Consider the following 27,895-nt stretch of genomic DNA (forward strand, 5'->3'; position numbering starts at 1 on the left):
GAAGGATGCTTGTCATGGGATTTAGGGCCCAGCCAGATAATCCAGGATATTATCTTGAGATCCTTAACTTAATTACATCTGCAAAAATCTTCTTTCCAAATAAGGTCACCTTCACAGGTTCTAGGGGTTTAGATAAGGACATATGTTTTGGGAAGCCACCATTCAACCCACCTTGAAGAGAGCGAACTACCTCAACTGGGCAGAGTCCTTGTTTGCCACAATTCTGTCACCTTAGCAACTCAAACAAGTCCACCAGACTAGGGGAGACATGGAGAACAACCAGCTGAAAACAACACTTCTGGAACCGTGCAGTCCGTGCCCCTGCCTCCAGGACCAGGTGGCTCAAGCACAAATGATTCCAACTTTTACCTACATGGCAGAAGCTCCACAAGAGAAGGAATCATGTCTCAGCTTCAGCACTGTGCCCCCAAATCCAAGCCTGATGCATAGTAGGCACTCAATATTTTTAATAAATAAATGCTTCAATATAAAAACAAATCTCACAACTACTCTTGCTCATCCAAGCATTTCAGGTCACTTTTTCATCCACATAAAAGCTAATTTTATCTTTATAAGGCAACCCTAGAGCCTTTAAGTGAGGCTAACTCTAACTGTAGAGTTAGGATACAATACAGGCAAGCCCTGCGCTTTGTAGGAAATAAGACAAATTCTTAAAAATTATAGCTATTGTCTTCAGAACATCAGACCACTGGGAAATAAGAAAGATTTTCAGCACACAGAGTTAGCCCAATGTGCCTATCTCCAGTGCCAGTCTAAAGGACGCTATAAATGATTAACTATCTCCTTGTGTCTCTGGTCAGAACAAGAAGTTGACAGATTTTCTAGAACCTTCTGGAGAGTTTCTAATCTGGAAGACAATAGGGATGGCAGAAGGATTTACTCTTCCTTAGCCTGATAGCTACTCGTCATAGATGGCTATTGAGCACTTGAAATATGACTAGTCTGAACTGATATGTAATGTAAATACAAAATGCACACCAGATTTTTAAAGCTTATGAAAAGAACGTAAAATATCTCACTAATAAATGTTCATCTTAATTACAGGTTAAAATAATAATTTTTTAAAGATCTTTAAAAAAAATATTTATTTGTTTTGGCTGCACCAGGTCTTATTTGCGTCCTGTGGGACCTTCGTTACTGCACGCGTGATCTTTGTTTTGGCATGTGGGTTCATAGTTGCGGCATGCGGGATTCTTAGTTGCAGCACACATGCGGGATCTAGTTCCTCGACCAGGGATCAAACCCAGGCCCCCTGCATTGGGAGCACAGAGTCTTACCCACTGGACCACCAGGGAAGTCCCAAAATAATAATATTTTTCATATATTGAGTTAAATAAAATATATTATTAAAAGTTATGTCACCTACTTCTTTTTACTTTTTTTAATGTGGCCATTAGAAAATTTGAAATTACATATGTGGCTTGCATTTGTAGCTTTCATTATATTTCTGCTGTCAAGTTCTGGTCTAGAGCATTGTGAATTCTGAGGCTGGGATGAGGCTCTATGGGAAATTGACAACTCTAATGTAAGCCCAGTTCCTTTCACCTGCTCCAGCACTGCCCTAGGTGAGGAACTTGTCTCTTCCATTGCAGTAATCAATGTAGAAACCTCCCAACTACTCTCTTTGCCTCCACTCTCACTTCCAATCCTTGCCCATGGAACTGCCACAGACATCTTTCTACCCTTGTTTTTTTTTTTTTTTTTTTTGAAGTATAGTTGATTTACAATGTTGTGCCAATCTCTGCTGTACTGCAAAGTGACTCAGTTATACGCATAGAGACATTCTTTTTTTGTATTCTTTTCCATTATGTTTTATCACAGGGTATTGAATATAGTTCCCAGGTGCTATACATTAGTACCTTCTTGTTTATCCATTATAAATGTAATAGTTTGCATCTACCAACCCCACCGCAGACATCCTTCTAAAGCACACCTCTGACCATACTTTAAAAGCTCTGGTGCTGCACATCACCAACAGAAGAAGGTCTTAAATTAGTCTGGTGGATAAGGCCTCTACAATCTGTACTCATTATTCATTACTAGGCATCCCAAAGCAAGTCATGCTGACCTGCACATTTTTTCCTGAATGTAATAACGACAGCCAACACACTGAGAGTTTACTGTGTGCTGGTGATTCATTTAATCATCACAAACAGCTCTTTAGGATAGATGCTATTATTATCCCCATTTCACTGAAAAAACAATTGAAGTACTAAGAGAGTAAGTAACAGTCATGGGGATATAACTTGTAAGTGGCAGAACTGGAATTTAAACCAAGCAATCTATCTCAGAGTCTCTGTTTTTAACCACTGCACTATTGCCCTTTGATTTTGACTATCCTGTTCCCTCTTTCTCACCTTGTCAGTACAGCACACATGTATGCAGGCTTTAATACCCAGATCAACTGTCACATACCCTATGAAACTTCATCACTCCCACAGGAAATTAGATACTTTCTTCTCTCAGCAAACATGTGTCACACTCCTTTGTTATTGCACTCAAGTTGGATTCTATTGCCCTTTTGCCATCTAGATAACATTGGCTCATACCTCCAGTTTTTCAGGCAATGGGAATCCAAAACCTTTCCCCCCATATTTCTGTGCATGAAGACTTTCGTGCTCACAATCAACTCAACCTCTGGCCTCCTGCTACTGTGTGTTATCTTTGTTTCTGACAGCCCCAACCCAAACAGGAAACCAGACTGTCTCCAATTTTATAAAAATGTCCCTCCCTCAAAGCACTTGTACTTACAGCAACTTACTGAATCTATGGGCATCCTGGTGAAGAATTCCACTGCACTATTCTGAGAAAGAAATGACAATTTTCTAATATTTATATCTGTTCTTAAAATTCGTTTTAGACACCAAAGGGCTACTTATAGTCCCTTTAAGTATATAAGCTTTTGTTATCTTGTTGGTGTCCTTTTCCTCCCTCTTCTGTGCCTAGCCATCTATTCACTCACCTCAAGCTCCCCAACACCCATCACGTTTTTAAAGGAGGAATTCACACTTTCTCATGCAGAAGAGCTTTTGTTTGTTTGTTTTTCACTTTTAGGATATCTCCTATCTAAAGGAACTTAAAGTAATTTGTCAAATGCAGTTCACTCTCTGAGAGAAATTTGGGTAACAGCTGTTAAAATAATAAAAATTTCACTGCACTAGAGAAGTAGTATTTCCTTATACATCTGCCTCACATGCCCTGTTTGATCGTATGTCTCCAGAACCAAAGTAGATGTCCAGTAATTATTTGTTGTTGGACTAATGGTTTATTAATTAGAGCTATCCTCCTGGAAAACCAGGTGCCCTCTTAATAAATGCAAACCTAAAGTTTTTTGTGACCACTGGTTCTACAGAGAGCAGAATTCCCACTCTATAGGACATCCTTCTTTAAGACTAAGAGAGGTTGAGTCACATGTGGTTCCTGAACACTGTAAGGCTCCCATTCCCCAGGTGGGGATGACAACAACCACGTTGCTCAGGAAGTAAACTGCTCAAATTGTGATCTTCTTTCCCTCAAACTCAAAGGCTGTAGTTCCTAAGGTCAGCAAATGTTAATGAAAACTAGTTTGTGTGGCCCCATCTTAATAGCTGAAACATTCGCTTCTGTTGAGAATACTTAAGCAGATTTCTTCAAAGATATATTTACTATGAGATGTTTATAAATACAGAAAATTACAAAGAATGATACATCAAAAACTCATTTAACCACCACCTGGATTTCTTAAATGTTATTATTTTTGCCATACTTGATCCAGATCTCTTTTTAAAGGAGATAGAGCATTACAGATAGAGCTGAACTTTTATTGTAGCTTTACCTAATTATAACCACAATTATAGAAATTATTATTGTCCTTCTTGTCCATGTTTTCTACTTAATGACAATAATGTTATGTGTGTATTTACATTAGTGGTATAATATTAAATATGTTGTTTTTATTGTTATTTTTCACTCAAGTTTATGCTTTCAAGATGTATGTGTGTTACATATATAGTCTTAGTTCATCCTTTTTAACTGCTGTACAATAAATATTTTACTATATGAATATAATAAGTTTTATATATCCATTTTCCTAGTGTTTGACATTTAGGTTGTTTACATAATTTTGCTACTACAAACAATGTTTTCTATATTTGTGTATGTCTGTGCACACATAAAAGTTTTTGTCCAATTTATGTATACAGTTTCTTTACTATCTGTATATCAGTTTTTTCCTTAAAATGCATTACAAATGTCTTCAAGCTCGTGGCATCTGTTTCAACTTTGTTTATTGTTTCTTTTGTTTTATAGAATGTTTAATTTATATTTAATGTATGATTTTTAACGTTTCAAATATTTCTTTTATGGTTTGTGCCTGTTGTGTCACATTCACAAAATCTTACCCTACTTCAACATCATAAAGATATTCTCCTACATTTTCTTCTGAAAGTTATAAACTTTACTTCTCACATTTAGTGAATGTAGAATTTATTTCTGTGTATGCTGTGTGGTTAGGTTGCAATTTTTTCCCATTTAGAGATGAAATTTCCTAGCACCATTTATGACGTAATACTCCCTCGTCCACAATGCTTTTAATGTCATCTCTGTCATATTATCAAGTTCCCAGAATGTGGCTGTTCCTAGTTCCTTAATTTGGTCTATTGGCATGGTGAGTCCGCTCTCCTTTTTCTTCTTCCTGCTTATTCTTGACATTTTAATTTTTTAATAGACTTTATTTTTTAGAAAATTTTATATTTACAGATAAATTGAGCAGATAGTACGAAGAGTTGTCATATTACCCACACCCAACACATCTACATAGTTTCCCCTATTATTAAACTTTGCATTAGTTTGGCACATTTGTTACAATTAATGAGCAATATTGACCGTTCATTGATACATTACTATTGATACATTATTATTAACTAAAGTCCATAGTTTATTCAGGTTGTCTTAGTTTTTTCACCTAATGTCCTTTCTCTGTTCCAGGATCTCATCGAGGATACAAAATTACATTTAGTCATCATGTCTCCTTACACTCCTCTTGGTTGTGACAGCTTCTCAGGCTTTCCTTGTTTTTGATGACCTTGAGAGTTTTGAGGAGTCCTTGTCAGGTATACTGTAGGATACCCATCTATTTTTTTAATTAAGTTTTATTGGAGTATAATTGATTTACTTGTGTTAGCTTCTGCTGTACAGCAAAGTGAATTAGTTATACATATATCTACTCTTTTTTAGATTCTTTTCCCATATAGGTCATTACAGAATATCGAGTAGAGTTCCCTGTGCTATACAGTAGCTTCTTATTAGCTACCTATTTTATATATAGTAGTGTGTATGTGTCAATCCCAATCTCCCAATTTATCGCCCTTCCCCCTTGGTAACCATAAATATGTTTTCTACATCTGTGAGTCTATTTCTGTTTTGTATAAGTTCATTTGTACCATCTTTTGAGATTCCATATATAAGTGATATCATACGATATTTGTCTTTGTCTGTCTGACTTACTTCACTCAGTATGACAATCTCTAGGTCCATCCATGTTGCTGCAAATGGCATTATTTCATTCTTTGTTTATTAAATAATTATTTAATAATTAATGAGATTAACTTTGTGTTCTAGAAGTAGATAAAATTTTTATAAACTATTTTTAATAGCACTTTTAAAAATATTTATTTATTTGGCTGTGTTGGTTCTTAGTTGTGACATGTGGAATCTCCATTGTGGTGTGCAGGCTTCTCTCTAGTTGTGGCGCATGAGCCCAGTAGTTGCTCCAGAGCACATGTGCTTAGTTGCCCTGCAACACGTGGGACCTTAGCTCCCCGACAAGGGATCGAACCCACATCCCCCTCATTGGAAGGCACATTCTTAAGCACTGGACCACCAGGGAAGTCCTTAGGCTATTATCTTAAATGTATGCCTTCAAATTTTAAAACATTGGTCTTCATTCATGTAGACAGAACTTCATATTCACTTGGTTTGAAATCAGTGATATTTATTTTGTTGTAAGTCCCTCTCCAAAGTAGCCCCTGTTTCACCAAGACTCTCTACCCCAGTACCCTCCCCGCACTTACCCCCAACCCGCAAAAGCTAAGCCCCACTCCTCTCCAGTCACATGCAGGTCACATTTACATGCATTTTGAAATAATATATGTACCTCAGCTTTCTATATGTGTTCTTTGGCAGTGACATGATAATATTTTTCAAATTTTCTATATCCTTACTAAATTTTTATTTATTATTTTTTAAGAAAAGTATATTAAAATCTCCTTCTATAATTTTGGATTAATTTCTCCTTATAATTATTTTTCTTATTGAGGCTAAATATTTAGATGCATACAGATTCTGAGTTTAATATATTACTAGTAAATTATTCCTTTTATTATTAAATAATAACTTCATCCCTGGTGATATATTTTTGCCTTAAATTCTATTTTAATATTGTATAAATATAATATTAATTTAATATAACTTTAAACATCAGTATATTATAATAATTTAATATATACTATAATAATTTAATATTGTTTTAATATCTATTTTAATATTAATATTGTAATGTCTCTTTTCCTTTTGCTCACTAATTGCCTGCATATTATTTTCAGCCTTCTTCTTTCTTATGCTTTGACCCATACTTCCTTTGTACCTTTTTTATTTTTTCTTTTTCCTTCCTTTGCTTTTCAAAATTATTTTTCTTTTACTAAATTCTTGAGCTGAACATTTTTTCACTGTTCCTCTTTTTTGTGTGTGTGTGTGGTACACGGGCCTTTCACTGTTGTCGCCTCTCCCATTGTGGAGCACAGGCTCCGGACGCGCAGGCTCAGTGGCCATGGCTAACGGGCCGAGCCGCTCCGTGGCATGTGGGATCTTCCCAGACCGGAGCACGAACCAGTGTCCCCTGCATCAGCAGGCGGACTCTCAACTACTGTGCCAGCAGGGAAGCCCTTCACTCTTCTTTATAGTGGGTATGGTACTTCTGTTGGCCAGGCTGCTCTCTCTTCTTTCAGAAAAAAGCATCCACCTTCTTTGGGAGAGCTTATCTTCCCCTACCCCTCTCTAGAAGTGTTCTGAATAGGAGCTAGAATGAACCTACTTCTCTAGTGGTTGAGATTGGCCAAAAGGCAGGAATCTGGCTCAAGCTAGGTCAGAGATCTGTTCAGGATTATTCAAACTGGAGCTGAAAGAAATGTTTAAGGGGAGATTGGGGTAGAATAGGAAGTGACTTGGAGGGAGCCTTTTCCTCTATGACGGGAAAGGTGAAAACTTGATGCAACATCTGCCACTCCATGAAGAAATTCAGTGTGCAGTAGGAGAGAATGAAGCTGACACACAGATGGAAACAGAGACAGTACAAGGACAGGGAGAATCCTGGGAAAACTGGCTTCTCCCCAGCAAGGTTCATTCTTCTCATTTGTGAATCAATAAATGTTTCTCATATTTCCAGCTAGTTCAAGTTGGATTTGCTTTCATCCAAAAGACTCCTGAATAATATTTATTTGAATGAGGAAAAATATAAGTATGTGACTGGGGGGTATGAATACAGCTTTTGCTGAATCCTTTAACTTTTGCTATAAACTGTTCACATTACTGTTAATATCCAAATTATTTGATAAAGAGTGACTTTTAGGAGAATGGTTTTCCCCCCAAATGTATAGAATTTCCTCTGTTTTTGTTGTTTAAAACTTATGCCATTAGTTTCCAGTTTTGTTACCTTGTAGATAATGAATATAGTCCACACAAGTTATTTTTATTTAGTATATATTGGGATTTATAGTTGGTATATATTGGGATTTTCATTATGGTCTGAAATGAGATCATTTTTTGTAAATGGCCCATAGGTGTATTTTTTGATGGCAGAACACAAATTTAAATGGATAACTTTTAATAATATTCATAAGAATATTATTAGTCCATTAATAAGATTGTTTTATTAATTAGATATTTAATAATATTTAAAATTATTCTTATTTTTAGTTTACTTAACCCATCAACTTCTACTAGTGTGTATTAAACTCATTCACTATTATTGTTTCTGGTGATTTCTAATAGTATATATATATATATATATATATATATATATATATATATATATATATAAATTTGTGTTGTATGATTTATTTTTACATGTGTTTTTTGGTTATATTTCAATATTGTTAAGTTCAAAACCTCTTCATGACTGTAATATCTATCTTGTTTAATTACAGATTATCAACAACATAAAATGACTTGTGTTCCATCTGATGTTTTTGAAGTTAATTTTAATTTGTCTAAAATAGATAATGTCAAGTCAATTAATTTTCATTTATAATTGCCTGATAAATTTTTCCCCTTCAGTTATGTTTAACGGCTGTTTATCATTTTGTTTTTAGTTGTATGTAATGGTTAATTTTATGTGTCAACTTAACTGGACCACAGTGTCCAGATATTTGGTCAAACAGTATTCCAGATATTTCTGTGACAGTGTTTTTTGAATGAGAGTAACATTTAAATCAATAAGGGTGAAGCAGATTACCCTTCATAATGCAGGTGCACCACATCCAATCACCTGAAGGCCTTAATAGAACAAAACTGACCTTCCCTGAGCAAGAAGGAATTAGGCCAGCAGATGGCCTCCAGGCTAGTACTGCAACACGGGCTCTTCCCTGGGACTCCAGTCTTCCAGCTTACCCAGACTAGACCACCAAGCTTCCACAAGAACATGAGCCAATTCTTTAAAATATATCAATCTATCTCTATCTCTCTACCTATCTAAGGGTACAGCATAATGATTTGACCTACATACATCATTTAATGATTATCACAATAGGTTTTGTGAACATCTATCATCTCATATAGCTACAAAATTAAAGAAATAGACAACAAATTTTTTTGTTTTGCAAACTCAGGATTACTCTCTTAACTTTCATATATAATATAGAGCAGTGTTAATTGTATTTATCTTGTTGTATATTACATCCCCAGTACTTATTTATCTTATAAATGGAAGTTTGTACGTTTTGACTACTTTCATCCTACTTGCTCTCTCCCCAACCCTCTCCTCTGGCACCCATAAATCTGATCTCTTTTTCTATGAGTTTGTTTCTCTGCTTGTATTTGAAGTATAATTAACCTACAACACTATGTTAGTTCCTGTTACAGATATTTCTATACCTTTCAAAATGATCACCACAAGCAACTATATATCAATAAAATGGACAACCTGAAAGAAATGGACAAATTCTCAGAAAGGCACAAACTTCCAAGACTGAATCAGGAAGAAATAGAAAATATGAACAGAAAAATCACAAGTAATGAAATTGAAACTGTGATTTAAAATCTTCCAACAAATTAAAGTCCAGGACCAGATGACTTCACAGGCAAATTCTATCAAATATTTAGAGAAGAGTTAACACATACCCTTCTCAAACTCTTCCATAAAATTGCAGAGGGAGGAGCACTCCCAACCTCATTCCACAAGGCCACCATCACCCTGATACCAAACCAGACAAAGATATCACAAAAAAAGAAAATTACCAATATAACTGATGAACATAGATGCAAAAATCCTCAACAGAATACTAGCAAATAAAATCCAACAACACATTAATAGGATCATGCACCCTGATCAAGTGGAATTTATCCCAGGTATGCAAGGGTTCCTTAATATATGCAAATCAATCAGTGTGATACATCACATTAACAAACTGAGGACTAAAAACCATATGATCACCTCAATAAATTCAGAAAAAGCTTTTGACAAAATTCAACATCAACTTATGATAAAAACTCTCCAGAAAGTGGACATAGAGGGAACCTACCTCAACATAATAAAGGCCATATATGACAAACCCACAGCAACTATCATTCTCAACGGTGAAAAACTGAAAGCATTTCCTCCAAGATCAGGAGCAAGACAAGGATGTCCACTCTTGCCACTATTGTTCAACATAGTTTTGGAAGTCCTAGCCACAGCAATAAGAGAAGAAAAAGAAATAAAAGCAATCCAAATTGGAAAAGAAGAAGTAATATTATCACTGTTTGCAGATGACATGATACTATACATAGAAACTCCTAAAGATGCTACCAGAAAACTACTAGAGCTAATCAATGAATTCAGTAAAGTTGCAGAATACATAATTAATGCACAGTAATCTCTTGCATTCCTATACATGAACAAAAAAAATGATCAGAAAGAGAGATTAAGGAAACAATCCCATTTACCACTGGAAAAAAAAAAGAATAATATACCTAGGAATAAACCTACCTAAAGAGGCAAAAGACCTGTACTCAGGAAATTATAAGACACTGATGAAAGAAATCAAAGATGACACAAACATATGGAGAGATAGACCATGTTCTTGGATTGGAAAAATCAATATTGTAAAAATGACTATATTACTCAAAGCAATCTACAGATTCAATGCAATCCCTCTGAAATTACCTATGACATTTTCCACAGAATTAGAACAAAAAATTTCACAATTTGTATGGAAACACAAAAGACGCCGAAGAGCCAAAGCAATCTTGAGAAAGAAAAATGGAGCTGGAGGAATCAGGCACCCTGACTTTAGATGACACTACAAAGCTACAGTAATTAAAAGAGTATGGTACTGGCATAAAAACAGAAATATAGATCAATGGAACAGGATAGAAAGCCCAGAGATAAACTCATACACCTATGGTCACCTAATCTTTGACAAAGGAGGCAAGAATATACAATGGGGAAAAGACAGTCTCTTCAATAAGTGGTGCTGGGAAAACTGGATAGCTACATGTAAAAGAATGAAGTTAGTACACTCCCTAACACCATACACAAAAATAAACTCAAAATGAATTAATGACCTTAATGTAAGGCCAGACACTATAAAGCTATTAGAGAAAAACATAGGCAGAGCACTCTTTGACATAAATCACATCAAGATCTTTCTTGGCCCATATCCTAGAGTAATGAAAATAAAAACATAAATAAACAAATGAGGCTTAATGAAGCTTAAAAGCTTTTGCACAACAAAGGAAACCATAAACAAGATGAAAAGGCAACCCTCAGAATGGAAGAAAATATTTGCAAATGAAGCAATGGACAAGGGATTAATCTCCAAAATGTACAAACAGCTCAGGCAGCTTGATAACAAACAAAAACCCCATCAAAAAGTGGGCAGAAGATCTAAATAGACATTTCTCCATAGAAGACATGCAGATGGCCAAGAGACACATGAAAAGATGTTCAACATCACTAATTACTAGAGAAATGAAAATCAAAACTACAATGAGGTATCACCTCACACAGGTCAGAATGGCCATCATAAAAAAATCTACAAACAATAAATTCTGGAGAGGGTGTGGAGAAAAGGGATTTCTCTTACACCATTGGTAGGAATGTAAATTGATACAGACACTATGGAGAACAGAAGAGCGGTTCCTTAAAAAACTAAAAATAGAAGTACCGTATGACCCAATAATCCCACTCCTGGGCACATATCTGGAGAAAACCATAATTCAGAAAGATACATCCACCCCAATGTTCATAGCAGCATTATTTACAATAGCCAGGACATGGAAGCAACCTAAATGTCCATCAAGAGAGGAATGGATAACAAAGATATGGTATATATATACAATGGAATATTACTCAGTCATAAAAAAGAATGAAATTGTGTCATTTGCAGAGATGTGGATGGACCTAGAGATTGTCATACAGAGCAAAGTAAGTCAGAAAGAGAAAAACGAATATCGTATATTAACACATATACATGGAATCTAGAAAAATGGTATAGATGATCTTATTTGCAAAGCAGAAATAGAGACACAGACATAGAGAACAAACATATGGATACCAAGGCAGGGAGGGGGAGTAAGATGGATTGGGAGATTGGGATTGACATATATACACTCCTATGTATAAAATAGATAACTAAGGGGAACAGACTGTGTAGCACAGAGAACTCTACTCAATGTTCTGTGGTGACCAAATGGGAAGGAAATCCAAGGAAGAGTGGATATATGTATACATGTGGCTGAGTCACTTTGCTGTACAGCAGAAATTAACACAACATTGTAAAGCAACTACACTCCAATAAAAAAAATTAGAAAGAAAAAAAAACACCATGATAACTTTAGTTACAATATGTCATCATACAAAGATATTACATAGTTATTGACTATATTCCCCACACTGTACTTTATGGTACTGGCACAAAAACAGACACCTAGATCAATGGAGCAGAATAGAGAGCCCAGAAATTAACACACATGGATATGTGCAATTAATCTACAATAAAGTAGGCAAGGATATACAATGAGGAAATGAAAGCCTGTTCAGTAAATGGTGTTGGAAAAACTGGACAGCTATATGTAAAAGAATCAAACTGGACTACTCTCTCACACCATGCACAAATTAAATCCAAAATGGATTAAAGACTTAAATGTAAAACCTGAAACCATAAAACTTCTGGAAGAAAACATAGGCAGTAAGCTCTTTGATATCAGTCTTACTAATATTGTTTTGGATATGTCTTCTCAGGCAAGGGGAACAAAAGCAAAACTAAACAAGTGGGATGACATCAAACTAAAAAGCCTTTGCACAATGAAGGAAAATCAACAAAACAAAAAGGCCACTTACTAAATGGGAGAAGATATTTGCAAACGATATATCTGATTAAGGATTAATACCCCAAAAATATGAAGAACTCATAAAACTCAACATCAAAAAATCCCAACCTTGGGCTTCCCTGGTGGCACAGTGGTTGGGGGTCTGCCTGCCGATGCAGGGGATGCGGGTTCGTGCCCCGGTCCAGGAGGATCCCACATGCCACAGAGCAGCTGGGCCCGTGAGCCATGGCCTCTGAGCCTGTGCATCCGGAGCCTGTGCTCTGCAGTGGGAGAGGCCGCAGCAGTGAGAGGCCCACGTAATGCAAAAAAAATAAAAATAAAAAAATAAAAAAAAAATCCCAACCTCATTAAAAAATGGGTAGAGGATTTGAATAGATATCTTTCCAAAGAAGACATTCAGACGGCCAACAGGCACATGAAAAGATGCTCAATATCACTACTCATCAGGGAAATGCAAATCAAAACCACAGTGAGTTATCACCTCACACCTGTTGGAATGGCTATTATCAAAAAGACAATAAATAACAAGTGTTGGCAAAGATGTAGAGAAAAGGGAACCCTCATGCACTTGGCAGGACTGTAAATTGGTACAGCCAAATTGGGAAATATTATGGACATTCCTCAAAAAATTAAAAATAAAACTATCATACGATCCAGCAATTCCACTTCTGGGTATTTATCTGAAGAAAAGATATACACACCCTGTGTTTATTGCAGCATTATTTACAGTAGCCAAGATATGGAAGCAACCTAAGTGGCCATCAATAGATGAATGGATAAAGAAGATGTACATACTGTAATACAATGAAATATTACTTTGCCATGAAAAAGAATGAAGTAATGCCATTTGCAGCAATGGATAGAACTAGAGGGTACTATACTAAGTGAAATAAGCCAGACAGACAAAGACAAATACCAAATGATTTCACTTATATGTGTCATCTAAAGAAACAAAACAAATGAACAAACATAACAAAACAGAAAGAGAGTTATAGATACAGAGAATGCACAGGTGATTGCCAGAGGGGATGGAGCGAGGGGGAGGGAAGAAATAGGTAAGGGAGAGGAAGAGATACAAAATTCCAGTAGCCTATGTATCTCTAGGTATCAATGTTTAAGACTCAAAGATTGCTTCTGCTGTATAATAAAGTGAATCAGCTATATGTATACATATATCCCCATATCCCCTCCCTCTTACGTCTCCCTCCCACCCTCCCTATCCCACCCCCCTAGGTCGTCACATAGCACTAAGCTGATCTCCCTGTGTTATGCAGCTGCTTCCCTCTATCCATCTATTTTACATTTGGTATTGTATACATGTCAATGTTACTCTCTCACTTCATCTCAGCTTCCCCTCCCCCCTCATGTCCTCAAGTCTATTCTCTACATCTTCATCTTTATTCCTGTCCTGCAATTGTAAATAATTGTAAAGCAATTATACTCCTATAAAGATGTTTTAAAAAACCACTCATATATTGAAACAGTACCTTGTCTAATACCCCAGAAAACTCTCCACATGTCCCATTCTAGTCAAAGTCCCTAACCTCCCCTCCAAAAAATAACTCCATCCAGAGTTTTCTTTTTTTTTTTCTTTTTTTTTTTTTTTGCGGTGCGCGGTCCTCTCACTGTTATGTCCTCTCCCATTGTGGAGCACAGGCTCCAGACGCGCAGGCTCAGTGGCCATGGCTCACAGGCCTAGCTGCTCCGCAGCATGTGGGATCTTCCCAGACCGGGGCATGAACTCGTGTCCCCTGCGTCGGCAGGCGTACTCTCAACCACTGCGTCACCAGGGAAGCCCCAGGGTTTTCTTATAATCACTTTCTTGCATGTCTTTAGGATTTTCTCACCCAAGTGTGCATCTTTTGGTCTTGTCCACCATCTGTCTTTTAAGTCTTTTTAAACTTCATTTTCCCCCTTCATTCTTTATTTTCCTTACAATTAACATGTTGAAGAACCAAAGATTTTAAACTATAGAGTTTCCCATAGCCTGTTTTTGCTGATCACATACTCATGGAGCAGTTCAACATGTTTTCAGTCCTTTGTGTCTCCTGCATGTGAGCAGAGATCCAGAGACAAACTCAATCCCATTAGTAAGACAATCGGAGGCATGTAATGTCTGATTTCTCTCTTCTTATGATAATAGCCATTGATGATCAGCATTATAGGCTGAAGTATGATAACATTAAATTCTAACATTTTGTTTTCATTTATTAGCTGAAGTAATTTTATAAGAAGGTGTTTCCCCTCATCCACCGTTTGATTACTCTGTAATACAGTTCATACAGAAGAAACAGTTCATAGAGGATAAACTCTTGATTCTTTTCTTTTATTCACCCAGTTTTCAAATTAAGGAATTTGTTCCCTGTCATCCTCAGCAGGGGACCAATTGGTTTGTCAAAAAATATTCCATGGATTTAAAAATATTAGATGGGTTTTGATCTATTAAAAAATTTTGTCTTTAATAAAACTTAATTTTATATGCTAATTATATCTCAATAAAGTGGTTTAAAAAAGCTCAAAATGTTCTAATTTTGACTAGTAGGATTCTCTTCTAATAAGCTATGAAAGTTTGCTTTTTTTAACATTCTACTAATCTTTGACAGTTTTCATGCTGTTTAGCATGATATATAAAATAATTTTATATTTAATTATATGTATATATTTTACATATATTAAAATACTTTTTAAGATCATACTGGTATTTCTAATTCAAATTTAAAACTACAAGACTTTTGTTTAACCTCTTCTATAAGATATCTGTATCTCCTTTACTCCACTCTGAGAATCCTAGTTCTCAAAGACACAAGTAATGATAGAATTAAAATATCACACACTCATTTGCTTTATCCACTCTTCACTTACAACAGTCTTAGAATAACAACTTAATATTACTACCACCAATTATAATTCCTGAAAACAATTAAAAATTTTGTTTGCATGTGTTCTCCTCTTTCTCCTCCACTTTTTTAATGATTGGATTATATCTGTATTTTCATCTCATTTAGCTATTGCATATTAAAATTTCTTCCTTTTAAACCTCATTTAGTCTTATTTCTTCAAGTAAATAGATGTTTAATATTTACCACAAGTCTTTATGTCAAGGTTTCACTAGACATATTGCTTGTCTGACACTTGTTTTCTGGTAGATTCCTTAGTAAAATCTCATGAGAACAATATTTCCTGAGTTCTTGAACATTGATAACAGTTTCTGTATCCTTTATATTTGAAAGCCAATTTTCTTGGACATAAAATTCTTGGCTCATATTTTCTTTCTTTGACTATCTTAAATATGTTACTTCATTTTTTTCTGACACAAGCGTTAGTGTAAAAAAGTCCAAAGATAATCTAGTTTCATTTCCCGTGTAAGTTACTTGCTATTTTTGCCTAGATACTGAAAGAACTTTTTTTTTTTGTCTGAAATGTTCAATAATTCTACTAGAATGTGTCTTGGTATTGGTCGTTCCTCTTAAGTATACAATGTACTCTTGCAAAATGTTATTTAAAATATTGTTTTATTTCAGCAAAATATTCTTGAATTATAGCCCTCATTATTTTTCTGTTCCTTTCCTTCCCTTCATCAGAGACACCTATTATCAGCATTTTGGATCTTCTTTTCCAATCTTCAATATTTGTCATTTTCTCTCAACCTTTTTATTGTCTCTTTCCTCCTCTTCATTTTGATGGTTCCTCCTTTTCATGTTTTATTTCACCTTAGACATTTGTTGTGTTTATTCATTCTTATTTTCCTTCTAGTTTAGTCATTTCTAAAATGTTTTTCCTATGTTTTTAATTCTTTAGTGAATCTGTCATCTCATTTCTTAGGTTTTCTAATTATTATTAATGTTATTCTTTCATTCCAGTATCACTTTCTTAATCCTTTTAGTTTGTTTTGAAAGAACCCATTACAGTTTTATCTGTTTTTTGAACATGGCTCTCTGGCATGCTTTCTTTGTCTGTGGGATGTTATTCTACTTTTTAATCTCTTTTTTTTCCTATAATAACTTTGCATGGAATTTGGCCTCAGTACTTTTCTGTTGCTTATTTTCATGCGAATTTAGTTTTTCTGAACTTTTAGAAGGAAGCTTGGTTCAGAGGGCTCTTCTAGCTGCACGAAACAACCTCTTCTATTGTTTTTGTATAGTATTTTTAAATATGGTGGCTCATTTTTTAAACACTCCTGGGCTTTATTGCCTCTACATTTCTCCTCCCTACAGTTTCTCCTTGGTGTGGAGACCTAGACTAAAAGGAGTCCTAGTGGGTCTGTTTTGAGGTTACATGAGATACCCTGCTTCACCCAATTTAGACTTACAGTGAGCCTCTTCCACTCCTCCATTACCATGGTGGCAAAAGCCTTCCCAATTTATCTACTTTCTCAAATCAACTGACTTAGCCTCCCTGTGAATGACTTGCACTATGCATTCTCCCACTCACAGGTCCCTCTGCTCTCTAGCATAGATGTAGATAACATACAATCTGTGGCTATGATGGTTTATTACCACTCACTTATATTTGGTTTTTGGAGATATCTTGTCACCTAGTTTTTCTGTAAATTATTTCCATGAATTTTGCTTTTCTATCTATTTTTATGTGGGGATTCATGAAGATTCAAAAGCTATGCAGCCACCACCAAAGCTATCATTCCTGATATCTCCATTCTTGAGATTTTATTCTTATACTCACTTGATAAGCTCAAACACATCTTCTATTAGTGTTTGTGAGTGTTTATTTCTGGAAGATACATACATGATTTATTTTCAGAGCTCTTTCTTACCTTGGAATTTCTTTCTTATGTGACAATTTGCTGAGTACAGAATGCTTGAAACTCAACCATTTCCTTTTAAGTCCTGTATTCATTGTTGCACTGTCTCCTAGTTTTGTTTTGTTTGTCCATGCCATGTGGCATGCGGGATCTTAGTTCCCTGACCAGGGATCAAACCCATGTCCCCTGCATTGGGAGTATGGAGTCTTAACCACTGGGCAACCAGGGAAATCCCGTGCCCTCTAGCGTTTAGTATTGCAAAACAGAAATTCAATAATGGGCTTCTTTCTTCTTTCCTTTTATTTTAAAGCAATTTTTGTGTTGTTGTTGTTTATTTCATGGTGAGATGTTTGCATAATTTAAAAATCATACTAGAATACACCCAAATCAACTGTGTCAAAACTGCAGTAGTGCATATAACCCTGGTTGTATGGAAAGACTTTTCAATATATATGAGGGATGAATAGCTTTAACAGAACCAATTTCCAGATGCTCAGCTTATACATGTAAATTTTCCTAAAACTGATCTACCTAGGAAAAGACATATTGTCAAGACATCATGAGGTTCTTCTTCCTTTTCATAATTGCCTTTCTCCCACTTTAGGAAAGAAACAAATCTCTCACTCATCCAAATCTTAATAAGGTGTTGTAGCAGTTTTTTAAAATGGCTACAAGTTCATCAACACTCCTTTCATAGAGAGGTGGAGTCTTTATCTCCTCCTCTTAGATCTGGGCTAGATTATGACTCTATTTGACCAATAGAGTACAACAGAAGGGATGACTTCCAGGGCTAGGTCATAAAAGACAATGCAGCTTCTGTTTTTTTTGCTGGAATACTTGCCCTGGCCCTTAGTCCTATAAGAATTCTCACTGCTCTGACCATGATGTTGTAGCCCAAGCCACATGGAGAGGCTACATATGAGCCCTCTGATGGACAGTTTCTATGGAGCTCAGCCTTTAGTCATCCATCCCAGCACTGAACATAGAAGTCAAGGAACTTCCAGATAATTCCAGTCCCAAGCCTTAGAGTCATTCAAACCTTTGATTCTTCTCATCTGAAGACCCAGACATCATGGAGGAGAAATAAGACCTTACTACACACTGACCAAATTACTTACCCACAGAATTTGTAAACACAACAAAGTGGTTGTTTTATGTCTCTGAGTTTGAGGGAAGTTACGAAGCAATAGTAACTGAAACAGGCTCATTGGCCTAGGGTTTAAAAACCTCCAGGGTGACAAAGGGACAGTTTGAGATACTGGTGTAGATGTTGGTAAAGGAAAGCACTCGAATTACTGGGTAGCACATAGTGTTGCATGTCATATGGTTTCTGATTCTTTGCCTTCAACAAAATGATGAGAAGATGTTATGGATTTATCAGATCCTAGATAATTCAAATAAGTTTTGATGGTTGGTAGCTATGTGACTTTTAGTGTATAAGACAGCAGGGATTGAAAGCATACATGACATTGCTATAATAAAAATTCTTCTATTCCTATTTATGCAAACAAGAGTTCTCGTTTTCATCTATATAAGTAAAGATGGAATGGATGCTGAGTCATTTATCATTCTAACAATAAGTAACAGTCATCCATGACCATATGAACTGATTGACAAAAAGGTAAATAGCCTTAACCATCTCTTTAAGAACTGCATTCCCATAAAATCATACTTCATATGTGATACTTCATATATGATACTGTTAAAATGTGTGATACATTTATATTATTTTGATCAGTTGGAAACCAAGAATTTAATGACAGCTCAAACTAGAAAAAAATTTGTGTAACTTTCAGAGCCTGTGGTTATAGAAGAATTTTTAATGTTTACATTTAAATATATATTCATATTCCTGGTGTTGAAAATATGAAGTTTGATTTTAAAAATCCATGTGTAAATTATGTTATATTAATATAAACCCTATAGAGAAAGGAAAAGTGAAATGAAAATGGGAGGAAATACTTTAAATTTTCACCTGTTAAAGATGAGCATGTTCAACTATTTTTTTAAAGCAGATAACGGTCATTATAGAAATAATTAAGCCATTTAGAGTACATTGGACACAATTTAAATAATGATGGCATATTTTTGTTTTGAAATACCAATGTTCTTAGTGCAGTATAAAGTAGATCCTTTGCAACTGCTTAAATTTATGATATCAAGTTAAAAATGTATGAAGCATCTAAATTTCTTTACTACCTTTATCTCACTGAGCCTTTTAAATCTCTTCCTACAACCTAAGCAGCTCTCTTTTCATCTTAGTCTATTGTCTCATCATCTTTTCTTTCCTCTTTTGTTTGATAGAGGACACGTTTTTGAGAATTTTATTGAGAACACAAAACAGATGCTTTCAAAAATGTACTTTGGATCCCTTTAGTTAACTGTTTTTATCTTACACAAATTTTTCTTTTTATCTTTAATGAACCATTTACCATTTCTTATATTACATAATATTTTCACAAGGTATTTGTTGACTTTTTTCCTGTGTTGATTCATGTGCCTCTGATTGTCCACTTCCTCCTCAGAAGTGTGATTGCATTGCCTGTGAATGAAGGCAGTAGAAGTAGTTGGGAATTTCCAATGTATTTCTTCCCAACCTTGCTGTATCTTTAAGAATTCTATATGTGATTAGGTTAATGCAAATTCTTCCTACAGAATAGAAGACCTTGACCAGTATTCCTGCTGACATTATTGGAATATTGCATTGCTTTCGATGATTCTAATGAATGTTCCTATAATAAAGCAAATTGGGAATTATTAACCAGTCACCCTGATAATCTTCAAGGGATGAGAAGCTTTCAAATGTTTATACCAATGTGCCCATCCTTGTTTGCATAAAGTCATAGGGGGAATTGAGTGTGTTGAGAATGTGCCATGTTGGCCACACTTTATGAAGATGGAAACAACAGAGAGCAGTAACTCACAAGTGACAGGAAGAGGTGTGTGGCAATGAATCCCAGCTCACAGTTCAATGAAAATCAGCATGCTCTAAGATGCTGATCTCTGATTCGAGCATTTTCTCAGCCCAGCTGCTGCCTAAGAACATTTAATTAGAAGAAACACAATACTCTTCAAACCATGATGTTGGCTAACATCCATTTGTATCTGGTTCTTACTAAGGCCTATATTTAATGCCATCAGAGCTCACTCTGGGGAGAGTGTGAGACTAACCTCTTAGGGCCAAAAATATCCCCCAGGCACAAACACAAATGTGGGTTCCATTCCACACTAAGTTGAGGAAACATTATTTTCCTATAATCAGCAAAGTTGTAAGGAAAACAAGCACGAAAAGGCAGTTCTCCAAATAGTGTTGAGCTGTGTACACAACACCTATGGTATTTTCAGCTCAGTCTTTCTTGGATCCACAGGGCTATCAAGGGAACTTCCATGTAAGTGCAATCTGACCCCCACCTTCTGCCCACAGTCATCTGACCCAGAGGTGGGCACCAGATCCCAATGAGGCCCATCTAGTGTCCCATCTCTCCTGCTACAGCAGGTTGTTCTGAGGTGAGCACCTGTATCAAACTGTGCCAGCAAGTCCCACACTGCACATTTGGACTTGGGACTGAAGGAGTTAGATTAGTCTCTTCTCAGTGATGAGGAGGGAAACTCATACCACTGTTTCTGCCACATGGAGAAAGCCAGGCAGCAGCATGAGAGATTGTTCCAGTTGTAAAGGGGTCCCATCTGCATCCCGGCCATTTCTATAGCTGGAGTCTTCCTTAAATTCCCTGAGAGAACCAAGAATGTTTAAAATAAATTCCCTTTTTTTTAATTAAAATGGTTTGAATTTGGTGTCTGGATTTGCAAACAGTGGATTCCTGATTTAAAAAATAAGATTTATCAAACCTGACTGCCACCGAGTGACCGTCTTTATTTTTATGAACTAGAAAAGTGTATCATTCCTCTCAGTCATTGAAACATTCCTCTTTCCCACTCCTTATAGTTTTATTTTTTGCTACACTTGGGGTTAGAAAATCCTTTTTTCAAAATGGCTTCTTGTGAACAGTGATTGCTCTGAGGGTTTATCTAGATAGGACTGTTTCCATATGCACAGTGTTTGATTGATACATGCAGTAAAATATCCAGCACTGTGACTTTTACTGCCAAAATTCTCTTAGAAATGGAAACCAGAACAGCTTTTTTTTAAGATAGGCCATATGCCAAGATTTTTTTCTTCATTTAAGGAAGAATATAGGAAGTAAAATAAATGAAAGAAAAACAAGTCACGGCCCCAAGAATTATGCACTGCTACGCAGCAGCTGCTCCACAGGGACAGAGCGCAAGGCCACCACACAGCATGAGTAAGGTTCACCAGGAAGCTGAGGCATCACCGTCCCTGCCCCAAAGGTGGAGTCCATGAGAATGAGCTTCTCTGTAATGAGAGGAGATGCTGTGTGTGTGCATGTGTGTATGTGTTCAGTCTCTCAATCAATTGGAATTAATAAATAAAAAAGAGAAATTTCTCCCAGGAGATGCATCTACAATTAGTAGAAGCTAATGAAGGTAGTGAGGAGGGGGAGTGGTGGTCTCACTGTCATAAACAGTCAGCCATATCCAGCTTTGGCATAGCTCCTCTTCGATCTTGTTGTCTTGCCTTTTCAGCCTTCATTCTCAATTCAAGTTCAATGTCACTCACATGCACACATGCTACGGGAAAGGAATCCTCTCCTGTGGATTCTTTCATGTTCACAGGAACTCCTGCTGGAAACGTGGTTCTCTTGAAAGGCATACACACAAACAGAATGGAAGTGGCCATTCGTCCCACGCTTTCTGAAATATACCAGGTGCTGAGATTTCCATCTCCATCTTGCATTTGAAGATAGATGTAATTAAAGCTTTCCTCCTACCCTCCCATACACGAGTGCTGTTTAGCTCTTACTGTCTGAGAGTTTCTTGCATACACCTGGAAATAAATATCAGTCCCTGGATACACAGCCATGAAGCCTATGCACCAAGATCTCAGACCCTTTCCCCATTTTTTTCATTTCTTCTGTTCATCCAGAAGATGCTGCTCTTGCTGCAGATGTTGACTGCAACTTCTGGCAGGTGGAATTAATTAATTGTCAATTTGGTCAAAACAAGCAGCCTTACTGTATTTGCTTTAGATTCTTCTCCTTTGTGGTTATTTACACCAGAGGAAACCATGAAATTAGGCATTGAGGAGCAGTTATTCTATAAAAATGGATAGCCACAGGGCTTCCCTGGTGGTGCAGTGGTTGAGAGTCCGCCTGCCGATGCAGGGGACACGGATTCGTGCCCCAGTCCAGGAAGATCCCACATGCCACAGAGCGGCTGGGCCCGTGATCTATGGCCGCTGAGCCTGTGCATCAGGCACCACAATGGGAGAGGCCACAACAGTGAGAGGTCTGCATACCACAAAAAAATAAATAAATAAAAATTTAAAAATAATAATTTTAAATTCTCCACAAGAACTTTTTAATTAACTAAAATTAACTACTATATCAATTAACTAAAATAATTAATTAAGTTAATTTAGTTAATTTTTTACTTTTTTTGTTTTACTTAATCATGGGAGTGGCATCCCATTACCTTTGCCATATTCTGTGGTCTAGAAGCAAGTGCCAGGTCCCACCTACACTCAAGGAGAGGGGATGTACAAGGTGTAACACCAGCAGGAGGAAATCATGGCACCCTTTACCTCTGCTTCTCTTTGATTTCGCACTGGAGGTCTTAACCAAAGCAATAAGAAACTAAAAAGAATAAGAAGCATAGGGATTAGAAAAATAAAAATAAGATAACCATAATTCACAGAAAACATATTTATATTTAAAACTCAAAGCAATTGATAAGTAACTTATCAGATTTAATAAGAGAGCTGAGTAAGGGAGCTAGATATAGAATGACATATAAAAATCAATTGCATTTCTTTATACCAATAGCTAACTGTCAGTAAACATTAGTCAAAAAAGATATGGTGTACAGAGGTAACTTTAAGAAAACAATGTTACCTACACACAAAAACGTCGAAAAAGTGGTGTACACAAACTATATGGAGAAAATTAGAAAACTATTGGAAAACTTTAAGCAAGCCTGAAATAAGTGGAATACCATGTTCAAAGATAGGAAGATCCAATATTGTAAAAATATAAATCTCCCAAATAGTTAATCTATAAAATCAATGGAACATCGATCAAGATTCAACACATTTGTGTATGTGTGCATGTGTGTGAGTCCCTGATAAGTTGATACATTTCTTTAGCTGTCCTCTCTCAAGGAAAAGGACCAGAATAACCAAGATAATTTTTAAGAGCAAGATAGGAACATTTGTTCTATCCAATATAAAGCATTAACATAAAGTTATATTTATGATATTTTTATTATATCTATATTATTATAAAATTACACTTATTTATTAATTTTGTGTTAAATTTGTTGTTGTAAAATTATGTTTGTGAATGAAGTGTGTTTTTTGCTGTGAAAATGGACACACCAAGGGACCAGAATAGAAAAGCCAGAAATAGACCATAAATACATGGATTGCAGATCATTGGAGCTGAGCCAATGTTTATTAATAAGGGTAAAAAATATAAAACGGTATTCTTAGCACATGCAGTGCACAAAAGTAAATTCAAGGTCTAACAAATGGTGTACCTAACACCTAAATGTGAAGAGCAATCTTTTTTTTAATTTTTGGAAGAAAATATAATGTCTTTATTACTTGTAGTAGGGTGATATAAAAATATTTTAAATTAAATTTTCAGACTTCTGTCTAACAAAAGACAGCGCAGACAAAGTTAAAGGACAAGTTACAGTCTGGGAAAAGATATTTGCAACAAAGAATTGCTTCCAGATAGTTTGGGGTGAGGTAGAGGGTAGAATTGACAGATGTGGAGGTGGACTGGTTCTGAAGCACAAGGAAGAGGGCTAAGTAAAATCTATCTCAATTTTCCAGTTGAAGCAACTCAGATTTGTTCCTCCCACTTCTGCACACTATTGTAGAACTTGTATGATAATATTATTGTTTGCTATGAGTCTGTCTTCCCCACTAGACTTGGCATCTTTTAATCTAAGACTCAAGATTTTTAATCCACAGCCTCAATAACAAAGGGGCTACAGTTCTGGAGCCTGAGTTTCTGCCTGGCTCAATCATTTGTTGGCTGTGAGAGCTTATGCAGGTTATTTCATTGCCGTGGCTCCAGTTTGCTTACTTGTGTGATGATGGAATTAATAATAATAATAAAGTCTGCCTCAACTGTCATTATATCAAATGAGTTAATATACATAAAGCATTTAGAACAATGCCTGGACACAAGCATTTGTGGAGTGAATTAACCATACAAGTAACAAGGGCAAACTTTTCTTTACATCTCCCTGAAGGAAGTTAAACTGCACCATTTCAATGGCATTTCACCCACAGCTCAAAACAAATAAGTACCTGACAAATATTTCTTTTCTTTCTTCCATTCCAAAAATCACCAAAGATGACAAAGATGGTACAAGTTTTTTTCAGAATTTTGAAGAAGAAGTAATAAATAGAGGGGATGGTACCTGGAGTTAGCTAAACTGTAAGGTAAGGGCACACTCCTCCCAACTGCCAATGCTAAATAAGGCTTTTGACTCCAAAGGCAAGGAGTTAAGGTCCAACTACAAAGTTAGAGAGAAGATCATCCTCATTTCTGAAAACAACTAAGTTTGAGGGTTTCCCAAAACCATCCTCAGATTCCATAATTCACTAGAAAGACTCACAGCTCATTGAACATGATGGCAGCTCTATAGGTTGCTGTTTTCTCCTCCAGTGGACCCGGGCCTGCGCTCCAGCCACCATGTCTAAGGGACCTGCAGTTAACATTGATCTTGGCACCACCTATTCTTTTCTTTTTTTTCTTTTTGTGGTACGCGGGCCTCTCAGTGCTGTGGCCTCTCCCATTGCAGAGCACAGGCTCCAGATGTGCAGGCTCAGTGGCCATGGCTCACAGGCCTAGCCGCTCCGCGACATGTGGGATCTTCCCAGACCAGGGCATGAACCCGTGTTCCCTGCATCGGCAGGCGGACTCTCAACCACTGCTTCACCAAGGAAACCCACCACCTATTCTTGTGTGGGTGTCTTCCAGCACAGAAAGGTGGAAATAATTGCCAGTGATCAGGGGAACTGAACTACACGTAGCTATGTCACATTTACTGACACCGAATGATCGATCGGTGATGCTGCAAAGAATCAAGTTGCAATGAATCCCACCAATATGGTGTTTGATGCCAAACCCCTCACTGGACGAAGACTTGATGATGCTGTTGTCCAGTCTGATATGAAGCATTAGCCCTTCGTGGTGGTGAATGATGCAGGCAGGCCTAAGTTTCAAGAAGAATACAAGGGAGAGACAAAAAGTTTTTATCCAGAGGAGGTGTCATCCATGGTTTTGACAAAGATGAAGGAAATAGCACAAGCCTACCTCGGGAAGACTGTTACCAATGCTGTTGTCACAGTACCCGCTTACTTTAATGATTCTCAGCCTCAGGCCACCAAAGATGCTGGAACTATTGCTGGGCTCCATGTACTTCGAATCATCAACGAGACAACTGCTGCTGCATATTGCCTATGGCTTAGACAAAAAGGTTGGAGCAGAAAGAAATGTGCTGATCTTTGATTTAGATGGTGGCACTTTTGATGTGTCAATCCTCACTATTGAGAAGGGAATTTTTTAGGTCAAATCTACAGCTGGAGATACCCACTTAGGTGGAGAAGACTTTGACAACTGGATGGTCAACCATTTTATTACAGAATTCAAGCACGAGCACGAGAAGGACACCAGTGAGAACAAGAGGGCTGTCCATCACCTTCGTACTGCTTGTGAGCGTGCTAAGCACACTCTCTCTTCCAGCACCCAGGCCAGTATTGAGATTGATTCCCTCTATGAAGGAATCGACTTCTATACCTCAATTACCCGTGCTCGATTTGAAGAACTGAATGCTGACCTGTTCTGTGGCACACTGGACCCTGTGGAGAAAGTCCTTCCGGATGCCAAGCTAGACAAGTCTCAGATCCATGATATTGTCCTAGTGGGTGGTTCAACCCGCATCCCCAAGATTCAGAAACTTCTACAGGACTTCTTCAACGGGAAAGAACTGAATAAGAGCATCAACCCTGATGAGGCTGTTGCTTATGGTGCAGCTGTCCAGGCAGCCATTCTATCTGAAGACAAATCTGAAAATGCTCAAGACTTGCTGCTGTTGGAGGTCACTCCTCTTTCCCTTGGAATTGAAACTGCTGGTGGAGTCATGACTGTCCTCATCAAGTGCAACACCATCATTCCCACCAAGAAGACGCAGACCTTCACAACCTACTCAGACAACCAGCCCAGTGTACTCATTCAGGTTTAGGAAGGTGAGAATGCCATGACCAAAGATAACCTGCTTGGTGAGTTTGAATTCACAGGCATACCTCCTGCCCCCCCGTGGTGTTCCTCAGATTGAAGTCACTTTTGATATTGATGCCAATGTCATCCTCAATGTCTCTGCTCTGGATAAGAGCACAGGAAAAGAGAACAGGATTACCATCACTAATGACAAGGGCTGTTTGAGCAAAGAAGACATTGAACGTATGGTTCAGGAAGCAGAGAAGTATAAAGCTGAAGATGAGAAGCAGCGGGATAAGGTGTCTTCGAAGAATTCTCTTGAATCCTATGCTTTCAACATGAAAGCTACTGTTGAGGATGAGAAACTTCAAGGCAAGATTAATGATGAGGACAAACAGAAGATTCTTTTTTTTTTTTTTTTTTGCGGTACATGGGCCTCTCGCTGTTGTGGTCTCTCCTGTTGCGGAGCACAGGCTCCGGACGCGCAGGCTCAGCAGCCATGGCTTACGGGCCTAGCCACTCTGCGGCATGTGGGATCTTCCTGGACCGGGGCACGACCCCATGTCCCCTGCATTGGCAGGCAGACTCTCAACCACTGCGCCACCAGGGAAGCCCAAACAGAAGATGCTTGATAAGTGTAATGAAATAATCAATTGACTTGATAAGAACCAGACTACAGAGAAGGAAGAATCTGAACATCAGCAGAAGGAGCTGGAAAAAGTCTGCAACCCCATCATTACCAAGCTGTACCAGAGCACAGGAGGCATGCCAGGAGGAATGCCAGGAGGAATGCCCGGGGGCTTCCCTGGTGGTGGAGCTCCACCATCTGGTGGTGCCTCCTCTGGGCCCACCATTGAAGAAGTTGATTAAGCCAGCCTAGCATAGGTTTAGCATTTTTCCACACAACATTGAAGGACCCAAATTTGTAGTAAATTCCATGGCAGTTTTAAAGTTGAGCTGCTGTAGTAAACTGGACATTCTTGATACTTGAACATGGAATGTGTGCACAGGGAAAGGAAATAACATTGCACTTTACAAGCACTGTATTGTAAGTGGAAAATGCAATGTCTTAAATAAAACTGTATTTAAGATGGGCACCATAAAAAAAAAGACTCACAAACTCAATGAAAGCTATTATATCCACAGTTGCATTTACTACAGGGAAAGAATACATTAAAATCAACCAAAAGAAGAGCTGCATAAGGCAGAGTCTAGGAGAGTCCCAATTGTGACATTT

At 37.1% G+C, this 27,895-nt stretch overlaps 1 pseudogene across 1 annotated transcript; it reads left to right on the forward strand.

The window, feature by feature from the left end:
• The first annotated feature begins 268 nt into the window (after window positions 1-268).
• On the forward strand, window positions 269-27,766 carry LOC308630023 (heat shock cognate 71 kDa protein-like; annotated as a pseudogene). The gene is made up of 3 exons: window positions 269-449; window positions 25,355-27,059; window positions 27,280-27,766. The product of its transcript is annotated as a heat shock cognate 71 kDa protein-like (transcript).
• Window positions 27,767-27,895: the final 129 nt, after the last annotated feature.

Source organism: Mesoplodon bidens (assembly GCF_964165515.1).
Source record: "Mesoplodon bidens genome assembly, chromosome: 16".
Taxonomy (NCBI): Eukaryota; Metazoa; Chordata; class Mammalia; order Artiodactyla; family Ziphiidae; genus Mesoplodon; species Mesoplodon bidens.